This window comes from Myodes glareolus, chromosome 6, assembly GCF_982192425.1.
Source record: "Myodes glareolus chromosome 6, mMyoGla1.1, whole genome shotgun sequence".
Taxonomy (NCBI): Eukaryota; Metazoa; Chordata; class Mammalia; order Rodentia; family Cricetidae; genus Myodes; species Myodes glareolus.
Genome location: NC_142031.1, coordinates 114,002,865 through 114,022,210, shown reverse-complemented (window position 1 = coordinate 114,022,210; position 19,346 = coordinate 114,002,865). Strand labels below are relative to the sequence as shown.

General features: G+C 46.2%; 1 pseudogene; it reads right to left on the bottom strand.

The window, feature by feature from the left end:
* Positions 1-9,739: 9,739 nt before the first annotated feature.
* On the bottom strand, positions 9,740-11,194 carry LOC125404282 (complement component 1 Q subcomponent-binding protein, mitochondrial pseudogene; annotated as a pseudogene).
* Between the last annotated feature and the right edge of the window lie 8,152 nt (positions 11,195-19,346).

The following is a 19,346-nucleotide window of genomic DNA, read 5'->3' as shown; positions in this document are numbered from 1 at the left end:
CATACAAATGCGTACCTATTTGTTAGTATGGACATAGTTGTGGGGATAATTAGAGGTTCAAAGATATTATCTGATCCCTGACATGGGTACTGGGACTACCAGAAAACCTTGGCCTTCTGGAAGAGTAGCAAGTGCTCTTAACTGTTAAAGCCATCTCTCCAGCTTTCCTCCCTGCTCTAAAGACAGGGACTTGTGTAGCACAGGCTAGCCTCAACTCAGTATGTAGCTAAGGATGACCTTGAACTTCTGTTTCTCGTGCTTCCAGCTCCGGAGTGCAGAGATGACAGGCATGCACCACTAAGCTCAGGTTATCCCGTGATGGGGAGCAGACCCAAGGCGTTGTGTATACTGAGCAATTACTTACTGAGATACAACCCCAGCTAGTATTTTTATATTTAAAGCTTAATTATCATGAGAGCAAAGTGAAAATGTGCTCCTAACCTAAAGTAGAGAGGTGGGGTGCATTTTTGTGGGTTTTATGATAACCAATAGTGGATTGTGGAGACTTCTCTTCCTTCATTAATGGTCCTTTCTTCACTTTCTCATTCCCATCTCAAGTTTAATTTCGAGGTCTCTAAGGGAGCGGTCTTTCCTGTTGGTGCTCCCTCCAGGCATGGGGTCCTGTCTGCAGACAGCTGCAGAACTCTGGCTCTCTTTCTCCTGGCTCCACGTCCTCTTGGAAGATGGTTTAGCTGTGCCATGTGCTACTATCCCCTTGGTTATTAGGCCCTCCGTACATCAGGCCTCTGCTGGTGTCGGAAGTCAGAAAGGTGGTCAGGTGGGCTTCCCTGCAGTTCCTTGGCCTCTGCAATCTCAGCTCGTCACGTGGTGGTGGAAAATGCTTTCTTTCCTCTGCCTCCTATGTCCGGTCTCATAAGGGACTCAGAGGCTTTCAGCACTGGCATCGTTCTCAGGAGGATTTGTGGCCACCTTGGCCTCGCTTTCCCTTTGCCTCCTCTGTTCTGCCCACCAGGTCACTGCACACATGGCTGAATTCTAGACTCTTCCCGTCCACACTCGTGCCAGCTGCTGCCTTTGTCTGCTTAGCTCCTGTGTTCTGTGTACCCCAGCCAACAGCTGTCCTACTTGTGAGGCTGCTGATCCCTTTAACACACGCGTGTGTCCCCTTTTCCGACACCTGCCAATTCTGACTGCTCCTTGTGACCCCCGAGCCCCCTGTCTCCTTTCTCTCTCTGGAGGAATACCAGCAATGTTCAATCCTAAACATCCCCCAAGAGGCAGGGTGCAGGGTGGAACTAAAGTTGATCTCCTGTGGCATCCACAGGCTAAGTGCCTACCGTGTTCATCCCAGAGTACCTCTGCCTGTCTCTAAATCTCCTCCTCCATAGCTGCTGTCCTTGCTCCCCCATTCCCAGGTCTCAGCTACGACAGAACCTCTAACAAAAAGAACCTGTTGTCTTCACTTTGACTCCACCACAGGGCGTTGCTGTAGTCACACACTTCTTCCTGTTAGTGCCTGTAGTCCCTGCCTCACACGAAGCCAGCTACTCTCCTGGTATGAAGAGGGCCAATCTGCATCCACCCAGGGCCTTGCTCCAGTGGCCCAGCTTGCCTTCTCTCCAACAGTGCCAGCCTTAGCCCCTCTGTAGATGTTCTCTGCTCAGCTGTCTTTCTTAGACACACATCCATACTTCAGAACTCTTAATCCCAACTTTGACCCTATTCCCCAGGCTACTATCAAGAATTGGGGCAGGGGAAGGTTTCCATATTTGTTGGTTTAATTTCCCTCCCACTCTCCCCACATTTCACTGAAGAGACTCTTTGCAGTTACTTTCCCGCTGTTGTGACAAGCACCCGACAGGGACAGCTCCAGGAGGAAGGCTTACTCTGTCTTGTGGTCCAGAGGATTCAGTCCTTTGTTTAGCCTCATGTATTTGAGCCTAACATCATGGAGGCAGACAGGGAGGAGAAAACCCATCCCATTGTGCTCCCACCCGGTGGGATGGTGGTGCTCCCACCCGGTGGGATGGTGGTGCTCCCACCCGGTGGGATGGTGGTGCTCCCACCCGGTGGGATGATGCCACCACCTTCAGGGCATGTCACTTCCCCTTCAGTTACTCCTCTCTAGAAAGGCCTTCACAGAAACACCTGGGATGTGCCACACTCATCACCTAGGACATCTCAAGTCAATCATGGTGACCATCAGGATTAACCATCACAGATTCTAGAGCCACCTAGCGTCTTGCTGTTTCCAACCCCAAAGGCCCTCATCTCCATTCACCAGCTGCATGCAGCACAATGGGCATTTTGTGCTTAAACAATGCTTCTCTGGGATTTTAGAGGCTGTTTCCAAAAAGGGGGGGCGGGGGAATGGCACCAAGCCAATGGCACCCGAGGTTGTTCTCTGGCCTTCACATGCATAAACACACATGTGCATGCACACACATGAATACACATAAACACATACATTAGAACATATGATAAAGTATAAACAGATAGAAACAAGCATGGGAACTTGTGTGCTTTGTACTTACCAGGCTTCTTCTCCTACCCTTTCCCTGGGGAACTATATGGGTTGAATGGTGACCCTCCAAGATTCGTGTCCACCAAAGACTTTCCCCCATCATTTGCCTGGACCTCCATGACCTTGGGAGCTGCTGTCTGTGCTCTTTGCTTTGCTTCCAGTGTTTCTGTCCGCCCCTGCAGGCTCCTTCCTAGAACTCTGGTCTTTCTAGACAGGTCCTTCCCTATCTGCAGAGCTCAGCAGGCCTTAGTGATGGGCAGCTGCTCATTTTCTTCAGAGTCTATATCTACATCAAAATAATCTTTACTTGTTTATTTGCCATATCTCAGTTCCTCTTCTAGAATGTTCTTCCCCACAGCATCGTCACCATTTAGAACAGGGCCTGGGCACCAGCAACTAGAAAGTGTTCAATAATTCATCTCTCCACTAATGGACACAGCTTAGAACCCATTAGAAATACACAGAGTAGAGCCAGACTTACCCCTTAAGTACATGGGCAGGTCTACTCAGGAGGGAAAGAAAACACAACAACCCACACTTCCAGATTCTCTAGACCTTGGCTTTGAAAAATAATGCATCCTTTCAGAGTCCCATGGCTGCAGTAGGCCTCAGGGCCATAGACAGTCAAGGGCTTGATCCCTGTGTGCAGTGGGTGATCACTCATAAGTAGGCCAGCCACACCTCTTCCACCAGCATCTCAAAGCTGGACACAGAACTCACCAATGAGAGTTCTTCCCTGGGAAACACAGCATTTCTCTGTTGGATCAGAGCAGCAGAGCCACTGTCTAGAATTCTCAGGGTGCCTGACATCCACATAGCCCATTGGTCTCTTCAAAGGTGCTAAGTCTAGGGAAAACGACACAGATCCACCAGTGGAGACTGTGACCTTGGGCCAGTTCCCAGGTTTGCTGCTGATTTCCTTGTTTTTTCCCTAAAGGTCATTCGGTGTGCTCTTGCTTTTCTGTATTGCAGTGCTGAATAGCAGATGCTGCCTGGGAGATTCCTGCTGTTCTTAGAACCGTAGGATGTGGGTTTTCCCCCTTGCACAGCTTCTTTAAAGACATTAGCATCGGGGCTGGAGAGATGGCTCAGCGGTTAAGAGCATTGCCTGTTCTTCCAATGGTCCTGAGTTCAATTCCCAGCAACCACATGGTGGCTCACAACCATCTATAATGAGGTCTGGTGCCCTCTTCTGGCCTTCAGGCATACACACAGACAGAATATTGTATACATAATAAATAAATAAATATTTTTAAAAAAAGACATTAGCATCATAAGGAACATGGTAGAGGAGAGAAACTGAGCTAGGAAGAAGGTCCAATGAAATGGTCCAGTGAGTAAGAGTCACAGAAAGAATGCCTGTGCTATCCTGTGGAAGGGGGGCATGTGTCACGGCAGGTAAGAAGGCAGATTCACATCAGAGAACCTTTGGTGAGGGACACAAGTGAGCAAAGACTCACAAGTCATCAAGATGTCAATGTGTCCACAAGGCATGAGGAATGCATTGGCAAGACATGGCGTGTTATTGCTTGGACAGACTTCTGTGTGCTGAGCCTTTTGGACAGGTCAACAAGGCCTGGCCTGGGCCAGTCTGCTAAGCAGGCTGGGTGTTAGGAGAGTCCTGTTGTCATAAAAGGGGACTCTGAGAAGGTAAATCCCAGAGGGAGAGGGACTGAAGGAGAAAATGTCCCTGTGGAGGGCTATTGTAAGAGGAGCGCGGGCCTGCTTTTCATCCTGTCTGCAGGCTCCTGTCCGCCCGGCTAGCATAGCCCCAAAATAATTACACAAAAACTGTATTCATTTAAACACTGCCTGGCCCATTAGCTCTAGCATCTTACTGGCTAAGTCTCACATCTTGATTAACCTATTTCTATTAATCTGTGTTCACCACGAGGTTGTGGCTTACCAGCATGAGTCTAACCAACGTTCGTCTTGGGCAGGAGAAGCATTCTGTTCTGTCTACTCTGCCCACTTAAGGGCTTCCCAATCAAAAGGCCAAGGCAGTCTCTTTATTCAACCAATGAAAGCAACACATAGAAAGAAGACCCTCCTACACCATTTCCCCTTTTTCTGTTTAAACAAAAAAGAAAGGCTTTCACTTTAACATAGTAAAATTACATATAACAAAACAGTTATCAAGCAAGAATTACAGTTACAATATTACGTCTATTTTATCTTCTATCATAACAAAGAAAAACTATCCATTCTTCAACTCCATCAAAGACTCCAGAAGGATATAAGATTACCTAAGTAAGCAACTTCCAAAACTCTAGAATTGACAGAGACATCTCGCTGCCTGGACAGTCACCCAAAGTGTTTCTGTACCGTGGGGGCATCCATCTTCAGCCCACAGGCCCACAGTATCCAGCAGACATTCCCATGAAGCCGGAAATTTTTAAGACAGTCCAGTCACTGCTACTTTTTTTTTTTAGATCATTAGTATTTGGTTTTACCATAGGTCCCTGAACTATTTAGTCTCAGATTCTTGATCTCTCAAGCAGTGTTGAGTATGGGTTCCATTAGAGGTATTAAGTCAAATCAGACATTAGTTGGTTACTTCCACAGGCTTTGTGCCACCATTACATTAGTATATCTTGAAGACAGGACACCAGCATAGATCAAAATGTTTGTAGCTGGGTTGGTGTTTATGTTTCTCCTTTGGTAGCATGCATGCCTAGGCTGAGTAATGTAACTCTCCATAGAAAGTGGGCTCCACAAAGTCAGTTCATGCATTAGAGTTAGATTCTGGTCCCACTGCCAGAATCCACACACTCCCCAAGCCACACCATTGTCACCTGCATTCAGGGGGCCTAGTTCAGTCCTATGCAGGTTCCTGGTTGTCAGTCCATGGTCACTGAGCTCCCTCCCACTAGCTTGGGTCAGCTGATTGTGTGGATTTCCCCATCATGGTCTTGAGCCCTTTGTTCATGCTATTGCTCCCCCCTCTCTTTGATTGTACTCCAGGAGTTAGGCCCAGTGGTTAGTTGTGGATCTCTGCATCTGTTTCCATCTGTTTCTGGATGAGGGTTCTACATTTTGCATATTATGTTCATAATGGAAATTGGTCTGTAATTCTCTTTCTTGGACTTTTATGTGGTTTAGATGTCAGTGTAGCTATGGCATCATAAGATGATTGGGCAATGTTCCTTCTGTTTATATTTTGTGGACTAATTTGAGGAGTATTGGCATTAACTTTTCTTTGAAAGTCTGGGAAGACTGTGTGCTAAAACCATCTGGCCCTGGAATTGTTTGTTTGTTTGTTTTATTCATGTTAATTTAATTCTAGAAAGTTTTCTAATTTCTTTCTTAATTTTGTCTTTGGCCCATTTTCATTTGGTATTGAGCTGTTCAGTTTCCATGAGTTTGTGATCTTTTTGTTGTTCTGTTGTTGATGTCCAGCTTTAACCTGTGGTGGTCAATAGAATGCAGAGCGTTTTTTTTTTTTTTTTTTTTTTAGTTTTCTTGTGTCTGTTGAGACTTGCTTTGCATCTAAACGTGAGCAATTTTGGAGAAAGTTCCATGAGGTGCTGAGGGGAAGGTATATTATTTGTGTTTGGGTGAAATGTTCTGTAAATATCGGTTGGATCCGTTTGGTTTATACCATGTTAGCCCCAGCATCTCTCCGTTTAGTTCTTATCTGGATGACCTGTCTATTGGCGAGAGTCAGGTGTTAAAGTCTCTCACTGTCGGTGCGTGATTCAAGTTGTAGCAGTGTTTCTTTTATAAACCTGGGTGGCCTTGTGTTTGGTGCATAGATGTTGAGGATTGCAATGTCTTTTTGGTGGAGTTTTCCTTTGATGAGTATGGAGTGTCTTTCCCTATCTCTTCTGATTAGTTTTGATTTAAAGTCCATTTTGTTAGGTATTAAAATAGTTACACCAGCTTGCTTCTTTTGGTTAGGGAAATTTTCTTCTATGATTTTGTTAAATGTTTTCTGTGTCTTTGACCTGGGTTTCTTCTCCTTCTTCTATTTCTATCATCCTTAGAATTGGTCTTTTCATAATATTTCACGTATCCTGGATATTTTGTGCCAGGCTTTTTTTAGATTTACCGTTTTCTTTGACTGATACCCATTTCTTCTATTATGTCTTCAGTTCCCGAGATTCTCTCCTCCATCTCCTGTATTCTGTTGATGAGGCTTCCCTCCGAGGTTCCTGTTCAAGTTCCTAAATCTTTCATTTCCAGATTTCGCTCAGTTTGGGTTTTTTTCTATTGAGTCTTTTTCCACTTTAAGATCTTGAACTGTTTTATTCATTTCCTTCCACTATTTGTTTGTGTTTTCATTGAATTCTTTAAGGGATTTGTTCGTTTCCTCCTTAAGAACACCATGCCTGATTTTGGCGCAGTGCTTGGTGCCCGTTAGGCAGGCACTTTACCGGCAGAGCTACAGACCCACATTTCTCAGTCTTAAACAATATTTTGTGATGAACTGCCACATCCACTCATTTCCTTGACAGTTTCCGGTTTAAAGTACGGTGGGGAAACAAGAGACTCTGGCATCAGGAGAGGTTCAGATGTTGGTTTCCCTGACCCCTGGCTGTGTGACGTACAGTGTTTTCAAGCCATGGAGAAGAGATTCTAGCGAGTGATGGGCAGATTCAGGATGGTCGTAGCAGCCCTCCTGTGCTGCTACTTGTAGTACGTGTACACTTGTAGTTCATGGTTTGAGGGGGCGTCTTCTGGGACGCTCCTGGACTTTCCTGTATCTGTTGGCATCAGTTTCCTGTACGTGCTATAACAAAACACCCCAAACTTCAAGGAGAGCAGACAGTACTGAGCGAGAAAACCAAACCACACACAACATTTGTAAGATTATCAGGCATCAAGGCATCTCCGTAGACCGCAGAAGAGCCCAGGGAACTGACAGGTGCTGACAGAGAACCAGAGGAGCCTGCCTGGATGCCTCAGTTCACAATGGCTCTGCCTTCTGAGCTCTCGAGGCTGCTGGACCTCCACCCCCAGAGCCACACACTCTGGAAAAGAGAAGATTGAAAAAAATAGGATGACAGTAGCAAAGGCGATGGATGTTCCAGGCGACAGCGGGAAGCAGCCAACAAGCTGCCACAGAGCACAGAACAAGGCTGAAAGGCCATTAGACTCGAGCCTCACCCTGAAAGGCAGGAACTGCTCCCCCTTCCACCCCATGAAAAGCAGAAGAAAGTATAAAGGCCTGACTTATTCAAAGCTGCTTCATGGGGAAAGAAGAAAAGGAGCGACCAATGCCTGCTAGGTCATGCTCCCTGGTCATCTGGCTGAGAATGGTTTGTGCTATTGCAACCCTGCCCCCAGACCGGTGCCCTTAACTACACACTGAATGTCCAACAGGTCCCCTGGCTCAGAAGCTAGAAACGTATGATGCTGAGGTGAAGATGTTGGCTGAACTGTGGTCTTGTCTGAGGTCCTTTCTTAATCTCCCTGGCTGTTGGGAGGATGCTATGATTATAGGCTAAGGTCACCTACTACCTGTCACAGAGCCCTCTCCATGACTGGCATCTGATTCTTACAACCAATAACAGAGAGGGTCTTGGCTGCTTCGACTGTCCCTGCCTTTCTCTGACTGTTAGCTTCTCAGGGTAAAAGAGTCACCTGTTCAGGCTAGGCCTACCCACAGCCTTGTGATTGACTTAAAGCCAACTGATTGGAGTCTTAAGTCTCTTGTAACCCATTCCTTTGCTGTAGACTGCAATCTCACCTTGTAACCAAATAGTATTTCATCTTGCTAGGCCTTTCCCACCCTTGAGAGGCAGGATTGCGTATGGTATGGAAACTAGATGGGGCTGTATTAGAATGTACTTTTCCTTTACTTTCTCTAGTGGTTAATACTGAGCACCAACCTGACAGGATCTGGGATCATTGGAGAGGTAGTCTCTGGGCATGTCTGTGCTGGAGTTTCTGCATTTAGTCAGTAGAAGTGCAAAGGCCCACCCTGAATGTGGGGGTGGCTCCACTCCATGGGCTGGGGTCCAGGACCGACTGAACAGGAGAAAGTAGCTTAGTCACTGGGTGAGTGTCTCTCACCTCCTGACTGTGGATGCAGTGTGACCAGCCACCCCAAGCTCCTGATATCGTACCGTCTCCATCGTGGTGAACAGGACCCTCAAACTGTACGCTGTAACATAAGCTCATCTTTCCTTAAGTTCCTATATCAGGGATTTGGTTAATGGTGATTGTAACTAACACAGTTTCATCATTTATTTATTTATTATTGCAGTGCTAAAGCTGAATCCGTGGCTTCATGTGTATTAGATCCATGCTCTCCTGGTGAGTGTGAGTCCCAGTTTAGAATGTCTTGTCTTGTCTTTCCTTTCTCTCTCTCTTTTTTCTTTCTTCCTTTTCTGTTTTTTGAGACAGGGTTTCTCTGTAGCTTTGGAGCCAATCCTGGAACTAGCTTGGTAGACCAGGCTGGCCCTAAACTCAGAAATCCACATGCCTCTGCCTCCCAAGTGCTGGGGTAAAGAAGGTGAGTGCCACCACCGCCCGGTCTGGAATGTATTTTCAAAAGAAAAAAAAAGAAGAAGAAGAACTGGTGACATTAAGAAAAACGACACAAGATGCGAAAAGAGCAGTGTAAGTTGAAGTCGGAAAAAATCTCAGAAATGAGCCGGCAGAAATAAAAATAGAAATAACTCACGAAGGTTGAATTAGAGTAGAGATAAGGCCAGGGTAAGAGCAGAAGGAATCCCACGGAAGCAGGCGGGAGGGGCAGGAACGTAAGAAAACCTAGCAGCGGGCTGGAGAGAAGCTCAGTGGTTAGAGTGGGTGCTGCTCTTGCAGAGGACTGGAGTTTGGCTCCCAGCACCCACAGCTCCCAGAGCTGTGATCCTGTAACTCCAGTCCAGGGGATCCAGTGCCTTCTTAACTCCACAGGCACTGCATGTTCACATGTGTGTACCCCCATATACATACATACATATAATAAACATACAGATTCACCCTTAAAGCTAAAAGGGGGACAAATAAGAAGGAAAAGGTTCAGGGGCACAACAGATAAGGAAGAGGAGGGCCCACACAGACACAGGTGCCCCTGCGGGGGAAGGAGCGCAGGGAAGGACAAAGGCCCCAAACTGTGAAGCAAGAAATAACTGAAAATCGTACCCCCCAGGAGACAAAAATCAATTTTATTGTCCATCATTATGTTACACAAAATTTACAAATCATAGATCTGTACAAGAAAAAAGCAATAGTAAATTGAAGTGTGCAAGCAATGACTGAAACTTGCTTCTCTCCTCCCATGCTATTAGGATGGCAGCCAATTCAAAGCATGGTCCTGAGATGAAGGTAGCTTTTGTTCACTGGCCAAAGCTTTCCATTTAAAACAAGGTCCTGAGGCTCTGACAGTCCTATGGCTCTTGATACAACTTTTGAGGTACTCAGAAAGGTGCTATATTTTTGGTTCTCAGGGACTGTACTGAGCTCCACCACCTCATTCGCAAAAGTGCTGTCCTCCCGTTGGTCCACAGGAAATCCATCAGGTTATACAAGGCCCAGTGCAGCAAATCTACGTTGTGTGTGGTTGAGTAGTGTCCCTTCATTCTGAGTCACGTGGCCTGGAAGCCAGCTTTCTTGACAGAGAAAAATCATTCTCCGCTTCTTCCTGTCCATCTCATCCTCAGGATAGTGACCGTCCGGTACCAGGGTCTTCTTGTCCTCAGGATAGTGACTGTCTGTTACAAGGGTCTCCTTGCCATTACACTTTGACACTTCAACTACAAAATTGGGAGCTGATGTCAGTTCCGGCTCCTCATCTTCAGCCTTCTGCCCTTGTGAGGACTCTTCCTCACCATCAGATGTTGGAGGTGAATGTTGAAAGTGACAGTGATCTCCTCTAGCAACTTTGCCGAATAATTTAGCTTTCATCCTGTTTACTTCCAGCTCCCAATCTCCAGACATCTTGGAAAGAAACTTATGCTTCTGGTTTTTCTTTTCTTCCTTAATTTCATCAGTCAAGAATTCAACAAAGGCTTTGTCTTCTTCAGCACAGCCACAAGCACAGGGTGCCGGGGGCCGCAGGAGGCCCAAGTGCCTCACTGAACCCACGGGCATGCTGAGCATCAGAAAGGGCCCGAGGCACAACCAGGGCAGGGGCTGCTGCTGCCACCAGACTGACGCAGCTGGTTCAATGGTGCAAAGCCCATGGCTGCAGTGCCCAGGGCATGGGCACACCCTGAAAGACATTTAAATGCACATGTTGCAAGACATCACATGAGAATACTGAGCCATAAAGCTTGGCACCAAAGCATAGTCTAGTGAAGTGACAGGACTCTAAGGGGAAATTTTCAGAAGTGGATTATACAGTCCGTTACCAGAGTTTTCAACAGCCACACTCATACGCACCATAACATGGTTAAGGCACTTGGGGGAACTAGGAACCAAGGATCATCTCCTCTTCCTCCTCCTCCTTTATTGAGACAAAATCCTTCTCTGTAGCCTTGTTGCCCTAGAACTCGCCGTGTAACCCAGGCCTCAGACTTGTAGTGGATCCTCTCTCCTCTGCCTCCTCAGGCCTGGATCACAGACCTGCACTGCTGCACCCAGCTCCAGTGACTTCGTACAGAGTTCAAAAGTTCCTTTAGGTGTAAAGAACGTATTTGCTGTCTTAGTTTGCTTTTCTGCTTCTGTCATAAAACCCCCTCACCAACGTTTGGGTTTCTGGTTCCAGAGGGATGGGAGTCCATCCTGGTGCTGAGGTTGTTCTCCAGGGTCAGGCATGGCAGTAAGAGCAGGAGCTCACATCTTCAGCCACAGCACAAGCAGAGCAAACCGGAAGTGGAGCAAGGCCTTAAACACTCAAAGCCTCCCCAGTGACACACTTCCTCTAGCAAGGCTTCACTCCTAAAACCTCTCCAAACAGTGCCACCAACTGGGGCCAAGTACTTAATACCAGAGTCTGGCGGCGGGGTGGGGGTGGGGGAACAGTTCTCACTCAAACCACCACACTGGGATTGTTTCTTTTGTTTGGGTCTGGGATGGAAGCCAGGCCTTGTGCATGCTGAAGCCCTTTATCCAGAACGAGAATGCACATCGTATCTGGGTGGGCAAACTTGAAAACTAGTGTTCCCTACTCTCTCTAAGGAATCGACTAAAAACTAGGCTCCAGACAAGTGAGTCTGGACATGTGGGCCGAAGTGGAGGAATATATGATTACTTGTGAGGCTAAGAGGGGAGGGTTGGAAAGGAGACACTGTGTGAGTCAATGATACGGTCTGAGCATTACTAAAGGAGAATGGAGATGGGTGTGCAAGACAGCCTGGTAAACGATGCAGGACTGGGTGTGGCCAGCCGTGCAAGTGCTCTACCACTGAGCCTACACCCACATCCCTTATTGAGTGTTTTCAGTTTTCGTATTTAACCTGTGTGTTTGGGAAGCTGTCCTGAGACACTCAGGGTGAGTCATTATGGGATGTTCCACTTCCCTCCCTCCTTTCCCCCTTGTCTTAGCATAGAAGGAAGAAGACACAAGTGGACTACAGAAACATTAAATCAAAACCCAACAGTTCTCTGTGAACTCAAGATAGACAAATAGACGATTGTGCTGATCTGTTTTCTGTGGCTAAGAAGGCAGCACGACAGCCTGGGGACTTTTAAAGAAAATAAGTTTATGTTGGCTCATGGTTCTGTCCAAGGCCAAGGGGCCACATCTGGTGGTAGCTGTCTTGCTGGCAGTGTCCTGAGGCCGTGTGAGCATCATGTGGCAAAGTAGGGACTAAGTCAGTGTCTCTGTGAAACTCATGGGACTGAGTTTGTGGTGGAGAATAAGGGGTGGAGTCTTCCAATAGCTTTTTCCTCTAATGTGGTCTCTCAGGTAATGGGGCCCTGACTTTCATGTAATGAACCTTTAGGATCTCAGAGAAGGGCTAGCTTAAAATCTAAACCAAGTAAACTGGATCAAAACACTACAGAATACAGCAAAACCTTTGCCTAATCATCTGGCTAACCTCTGACCCTAGCATCAGAATTCTGCGAAAGCTTGGCTGCTAATTTTGTGGTAAAAACAAAACAGAACAAAATAAAACAAACAAAACCTTGGCTTTCTGAGCCCAGTTGATACTGAATTGTCATAGTAAAGGCCTCCATCCTTGGTGACCACCCCGTGTGCATCCCTCAGCCGGTCAGTAGGTGGAAGATAGGAGAGCCAAGGGCCAGCTGCTGCTAGTGCCAGGACCATGAACCACTGAAGCCCGCCCGGTGAAAGGCAAGAGATGGGAAGTTAGACACCAAAGGACAGTCACTTAGTTTCTAGTTTTGGGGGTCACAGTTGTACACAAGCTATCTTAATGAGGTAAATAATCAGTGGCTTAAAGAGTGAAGAGTTAAGCTGGACACCGTGGTAGCAAATTGTGATCCCACCCTCAGGAGGTAGAAGCAGGGATTCCAGATTATCCTTTACAATCTAATGACTGGGTTTGAGGTCAGCCTGGGCGATGTACAACACTGTTCAGATACATAAATAAGACAATTCCAATGAACAAAGAAACAACAATGGCAGATGTCTGTGTTCAGCTGCTCTCCAAGCAGCCATATTAACCCTGCCTCCTGGGTTTGCCTTTGTGTCTCTAACTCTGGCCATCTCAGGGAGGGACCCCTATCTCAGGGAGTTACCTCCGTCTCAGGGAGGGACCCCCGCCCTGCACAGTTGACCCCACTGCCATGTCTAATAGCCAGAAATCTTGTGGGAGAGGGAAGAATTCAGTGTCACAGCATTTAAAGGGTTAAGTATTGAGCGGCGCTCTCTGTCTGGGCTCAGGGGGTGTTCAGGTTAGAGGGGTTCCTACTCAGCTTTCACAAGCAGCAGCTCAGAGCAGAGCTGACGCCAAGGCAGTTTATAAGGACAGTGCTTTTGAAGTTCTGGAGCGCTGTAGATTTTCAGACCCCATATAGTGCTCCCGATAATCAGAGCCAGCGCCCAACCTGAGCTCTGTCCTCAGCACCCCTGTAGGACAGCTCACGACTGCCTGCACCTACAGTTCCAGGAAGAGGGAACACCTCTGATCGCCACATACACCCACATGCATGCACACATGCAATTAAAAACAAAATAACCTTTTAAAAAGCAAAAAGCCTTGGGAATGAGGACTGCTCTGGGAAGAGGAGCCTAGTGCACTGGGAAGCTCATCGGTGCAGCCCACTTCCTTTACGACCTTCCTGCAGCTCTCTGGACTGACAGGGCAGCCTTGCAGCAGGGGGCAGCTCTTCACTCAGAGTCAATCCTGACTCTGCAGCCAGATCTTTTAATGTGATTTTAAAAGAATTCTTTGAAAATTTCATTCATGTTCGTAATATATCTTGACCACTCACTCTCCTCCACGTCACCCCAGGACCCCTCCCATCACAAATCCCTCCTGACTTTATGTCCTCCTTTTAAATCTATACATTTATTACATAAAATATTTCTTATATATTTATTTTAACTCACTAGGTTCAATTAGTGCTACCCATATACACATGGATTTAGGGCTATCCTCTGTGGATTAGCCACGCCCCAAAAAAGTAACTCTTCCTCCCCAGCAGCTATCAATACCTCCTCACTGAGGGATGGGGCGGGGGAACTCCCTTCTCCACACTGGAATTTTTAACCAGCTTGATCTTGCAGAGACCTTGTTATGGCCACCGCAGCTGCTGTGACTTCATGTGTGGAATAGTCATGTCATGTCCAGTCGACAGCATTTCACAGCCCTCTTCCCCATCCTCTGGTTCTTACATTCTTTCTGTCCCCTTCTCTGGGATGTTCTTGATCCTTGTGTGTGTGATACATAGATGTTTCATCTAAGGCTGAGCATTCCAAGTCACTTATCCTCAGCACTGGAAACAATACTGCATCCCCGGATTAACCACTATCTACTACAGAGATGCTTCTCTGACCACAATTGAGAAAAGCACACACCTGTATATATAAATAGATATGTTTAGAAGTTGGCTTGACAACATAGCCTTTTAGAAAAAAAACTATCAATAGACTCTCCCCTTTGGCTTATGATTTTCCAAACCATGGGTTTTAACCACATTTATAATATCAGATATGATTCTTCCTGTGGAACAAGCCTCAAATTGGAGCACAGCAACAACAAAATTATAGACCAATCTCCCTAATGAACACAGATGCAAAAATTCTTAATAAAAATATTGGTAAACCAAATTCAAAGTTGTATCAAAAAGATCATTCATTGAGTTGATTATTCCAGAGGTTCAGGGATAGTTCAATAAATGTAATTCAATAAATGTTATCCCTAGCATAAATAGATTCAAAGACAAAGGCCACATGATCTTCTTTTTAGATAAAGAAAACTGACAAAATCCAACATCCCTCATGGTGACAGTCACGGAGAGGCTAGGAATAGAAGGAGCTTTCCTCAGCTTACTAAGGACGGCATCCAGCAGTCCTGTATCCAGCATCGTCCTGATGGGAGAACAACCAGAGCCCTCCTGCTTAGCTCAGGAACAAGACAAAGGTGTTCACTCTCTGCTTCTATTCAGTACGTGCTTGGGTCAGCCAGAGTAGTAAAACAAGATGAGGAAACAAGATGGACACAGGTAGGAAAAGAAATCAAAGTGTCCCTATTTGTATATGATATGATTCAGTTCATGAGAGACCCTACAGCAGTGGTTCTCAACCTTCCTAATGCTATGACCCTTTAATACAATTCCTCATGTTCTGGCAACCCACCAACCCTAAAAATGTTTTAATTGTCACTTCATAACTGTAATTTTGAAACTGTTATGAATTGTAATGTAGATATCTGATATCCGGGCTGGTCTTAGGCAGCCATTGTGAAAGGATTGTTCGACCCCTGCAAAGGAGTCACAACCAACAGTTTGAGAACAACCGTCCTACCTCCAAACCTCTGAGAACTGATAAATAGCAAAGAGGCAAAATACAAAGTGAACACAAAACTTAGTAGCAGGTTTCCTATTATCAATGAAAAACATACTATGAAAGAAGGCAGGGAAATAATCCCATTCACGATGGTGCCCCACCCCTCAACACTTGGAACTAAACCTAACTGAGGAAATGAAAGACTTATAGTCTTTAAGAAAACTTTAAGAAACCACTGGGAAATGGAAAGACATATGTCCTAGTTAGGGTTTCTAGGCTGTGATAAACCATCATGAGCAGGAAAGGGTTTCTCCCATTTTATAGCTCACGTCGCACCCCACTACTGAAGGACGTCCGGCAGAACGTGAAGACAGGAACCAAAGCAGAACCCATGAACCATAGAGGAGCACACTCACTGGCTGGCCCTGCACACCGTGCTCAGCCTGCTTTCTTATCCCATCCAGGAGCACCTGCCCAGAGGTTGTCACTCCACAGTGGACTGGCCTTTCCACACAATTACTCCAGAAAATGTCTTATACGCTTACCTATAGGCCAATCTTATGAAGGCCTTTTTTTTAAAAAAAAAAAAAAGATTCCCTCCTCCCGGATAAGTCTAGGTTTATGTTACATTGACAAGAACCAACCAACACAAACTCCATGCTCATGAAATGGAAGAATCGGTATTGTGAAAAGAGTCCTCCATCAAAAGCAGTCTACGGATTCAGTGCACTTCGAGTCAGGATTCTAGAGCCACTCTTCACAGACACAGGAGAATCATCTGGAAATGAAGGCTGGGGGAGAGTCAGTGAAGCTGACTCTTAGCACCTGCATCCTCTGCTCCCACACTGGCATGCTTCATCTGTCACTCAAGCAGATGGGCTGTGTGTGATTTGCCGTCCTCACTTGTCATGTTAGCTTCTTGACTCTCCTGAACCTGCCTCTTCTTCAGAGTGACTGAGGCAGCCTGACAGACACTGTCTCGTGTCACACTTCACAGTGACATGCTTCCCCTTGCACCATTGATAATTTTTCTCCCTCTTGTATTATACCCTCTTGGAGGAAGTTTGAGAGACCATGTTACATGTTTTAAAGTCGGGTGTGTGCGTGTATGTGTTTGATGATTCTCTTTGTTCCCTGCTGATAAGACTTTGAGAAACATGCAGGTCCCATGAGAGCATGGCCTTGTACAGCGTGGCCACCTCTCCTGTTACCCTACTTTCCTTACCCTGAACTTCGTTATCCCCATGGGAACTGTGCCTTGCAGCCTCTGCCTTGTTTCTTTTGTTACTTTTCTGGATGGCTATTGTTATATGAGTTTTCCTTTCCCAGTCACTGTATGGTGTTACCTTGCGCATCCTGAGAGTTTTCAGACAATTTCAACTAATGGACAAATGAGCGTATTATCAAATAGAAAGTCTTGGCTCTTGGTTGTGTTAATTCTTGCTCCACCCAGTAGCAAATGAGACTGCCTCTCTCATTTCAGGGACTTTGTCAGGACCTTTTGTTGTGTGGGAGAAATACCGTTCAATTCTTCTTTTACTATTTTTTCTGTTTGTTTTGCTAATTTGTAGAGGAGTCCCACTCTATGTTCAGAGGGAGGTCTGTAGCGTGGTTCCAGCACATATGTAAGATGTGGAATGCTGGGCATGAGAGGAATGGATCACAGAGAGCTCAAAGCTAAGGCTGGGGCGGGGGAGCCCTTTACTACGCCCAGGTAGTGAGAATATGAAGTCAAAAGAGAGAGGGTCTTTGTCGCTTGAAGGTCTGTTGAGAAGCAGATCTGGTGTAGGATCCCTGTGGTAAAGGGCAGGCAGCAGCAGAGCCGGGTCACATCCTGTGCAGTGTTCTGGGGCTGGAGGACTGGTTTAGTTTGTTACCTCAGCAGAGCATAGAGTCACCTGGTAAGAGAGCCTTAGTGAGGGACTATCTATCCTGGGAGCACATAGGGGCTGGCGCGACTGTTAGTTGATCTAGGAAGACCCAGCCTGGGAGTGGTCAGCCCCATCCCCAGGCTCTGGGCCCTGGACTGTGTCAGAGCAGAGAAATCCAGCTGAGTTCTGAGCGTGCATGCATCCTCTGTGCTCTGCTCTTGACTGTGAACGTGATGCCAGTAGCTGCTTCAGGTTCCTGCCACTTTGACCCCCACACAGCGACTTCCTAGACCTTGGAGTTGTGAACTGAAACAAGCACTTTCTCCTGGAGTTGCTTTGTGTCAGGGTGTTTTATTGCAGCAACAGAAGTGAGACCAGGATACCCCCAGTCAAGGCTCTATCTTATGTGGAAGAGGGGGAGCGTTTTCCCTATGAGTTGGGTTTGGGGGTGCTGCGCAGAGCTGGAGGTGTGAGGAAAGTGCTGTTTGGTTCACTCTGGGGTGTGACAGTTGAAGCACATGGTAACATGAGTTAGCTGGAGAGTTTCAGCCCTCTGTGCATCCCTTGTGCATAGAAAACATCACCACTGCATTGAGACAACCCCGCCAGAGTCACTTCTTCTGCCATGTGCCCCAAGAGGTTAGTGCTGTTGCAGATACTAAGTGTGCCCCCAGGGCTAGCTAAGTAGCCCCTGTTATAGCCACGAGGAACATGGGCCATGAGCATGACTGCTGAGACGCTCGTCTGAACTGCACTCTGATGCATTAGGCGCTGTTCTTGTAGCTGTAACAAAGGACCTGCAATGGAACAACTTAGAGGAGGAAATTTACTTTGGCTCATGGTCCAGCGTGGTGGGAAGACATAACAGGAGTGTAGGGTCACGTTACCCTTGCAGTCAGAGAGAATGAATGCTGGTAGTCAAGATGCTTTCTCATGTGTGTGTGTGTGTGTGTGTGTGTGTGTGTGTGTGTGTATGGTGTACATGGGCACACATGCTTTTGTGTTGGTGTGTACATATCCATGAGGTTCTGTGCACATCTGCAGCTGGTGCACATGTATGGGTGTGCACATGTATTTTCTATCACTTTCCAGCTTGTATTTTGAAATAGGGCCTTTCACTGGTCCTCGAGCTCCCTGATTGGCCAGACTAACTGGCCAATGAGCTCGAGGGATCTACTTACAGCTCTCTGTACTGCCCCTAGCACTGGGCTTACAGGCTCCCACCACCATGCTGGCTTATTTTTCACTGTGGGTCCCAGACTCAGGCCTTTGTGTTTATACAAAGTGCTTTATTGACTGAACCACCTCTCCGGTCTGGGTCTCCAGCCCGTGGGATGGTGTTGCACACATGCAGGATGGGTGCCTCCTTAGTTAAACTTATCTGGAAATGACTGCAACAGATGCACCCAGAGCTGTCTCCTAGGTGACTCTACCCTAACCCGGCTGACAAGGAAGAGGAGGCATCCCATTTGGAAACCGCCTTTGTGCCTCTTCTCCTGTGAATGGACAGATGTAACCTCCTGCCATGTGTGAATTATGCTATAATTCTTCTTAGAGCAGCTGTGTGAAACAAATCTGCTCTTAACATCCTTGCCAAGTCTTTCTCTGTCCTGCGAGCCAGTTTCCAAATAGAGTCACACAGAGACTTATTACTAGTTATGAAAACTCGGCCTATAGCTAAGGCTTATTTCTAACTAGCTCTTATAAGTTAACCCATTTTATTAAACTTTGCACTGCCCAAGGCTCATTTACCTCACATACATACTGCCTCTTCTGCTTTCCTCCTTCCTCCATATCTCCTCGAGTCTGCCCTTCTTCCAGCATCGTCTGTGTCTTGAAATCTTATCTAACAATAGTCATTCAGCTTTTTGTTAAACCAGTCTGAGAGAGCCATCTTCATAGTGTACAAAAAGATTCTTCCACAACATTCCCCTTTTTGTCTAAATATAAAGGAAAAGTTTTAATGCTAATGTAGTAGAACTATATACAATAAGAACAATTATCAGGTATTGCCTAAATAGAAAGGAAAGTTATTAACATAAATGAAACTATAAATGATAAGAACAATTATCAAATAAGAATTACATTCATAATGCCCAGTCCATTTGTATTTGGCATATTTGGCAAAAATCCTTTATTATCTAGCTTATCTTGATATATTTAAAGTTTTGTGCCTAAA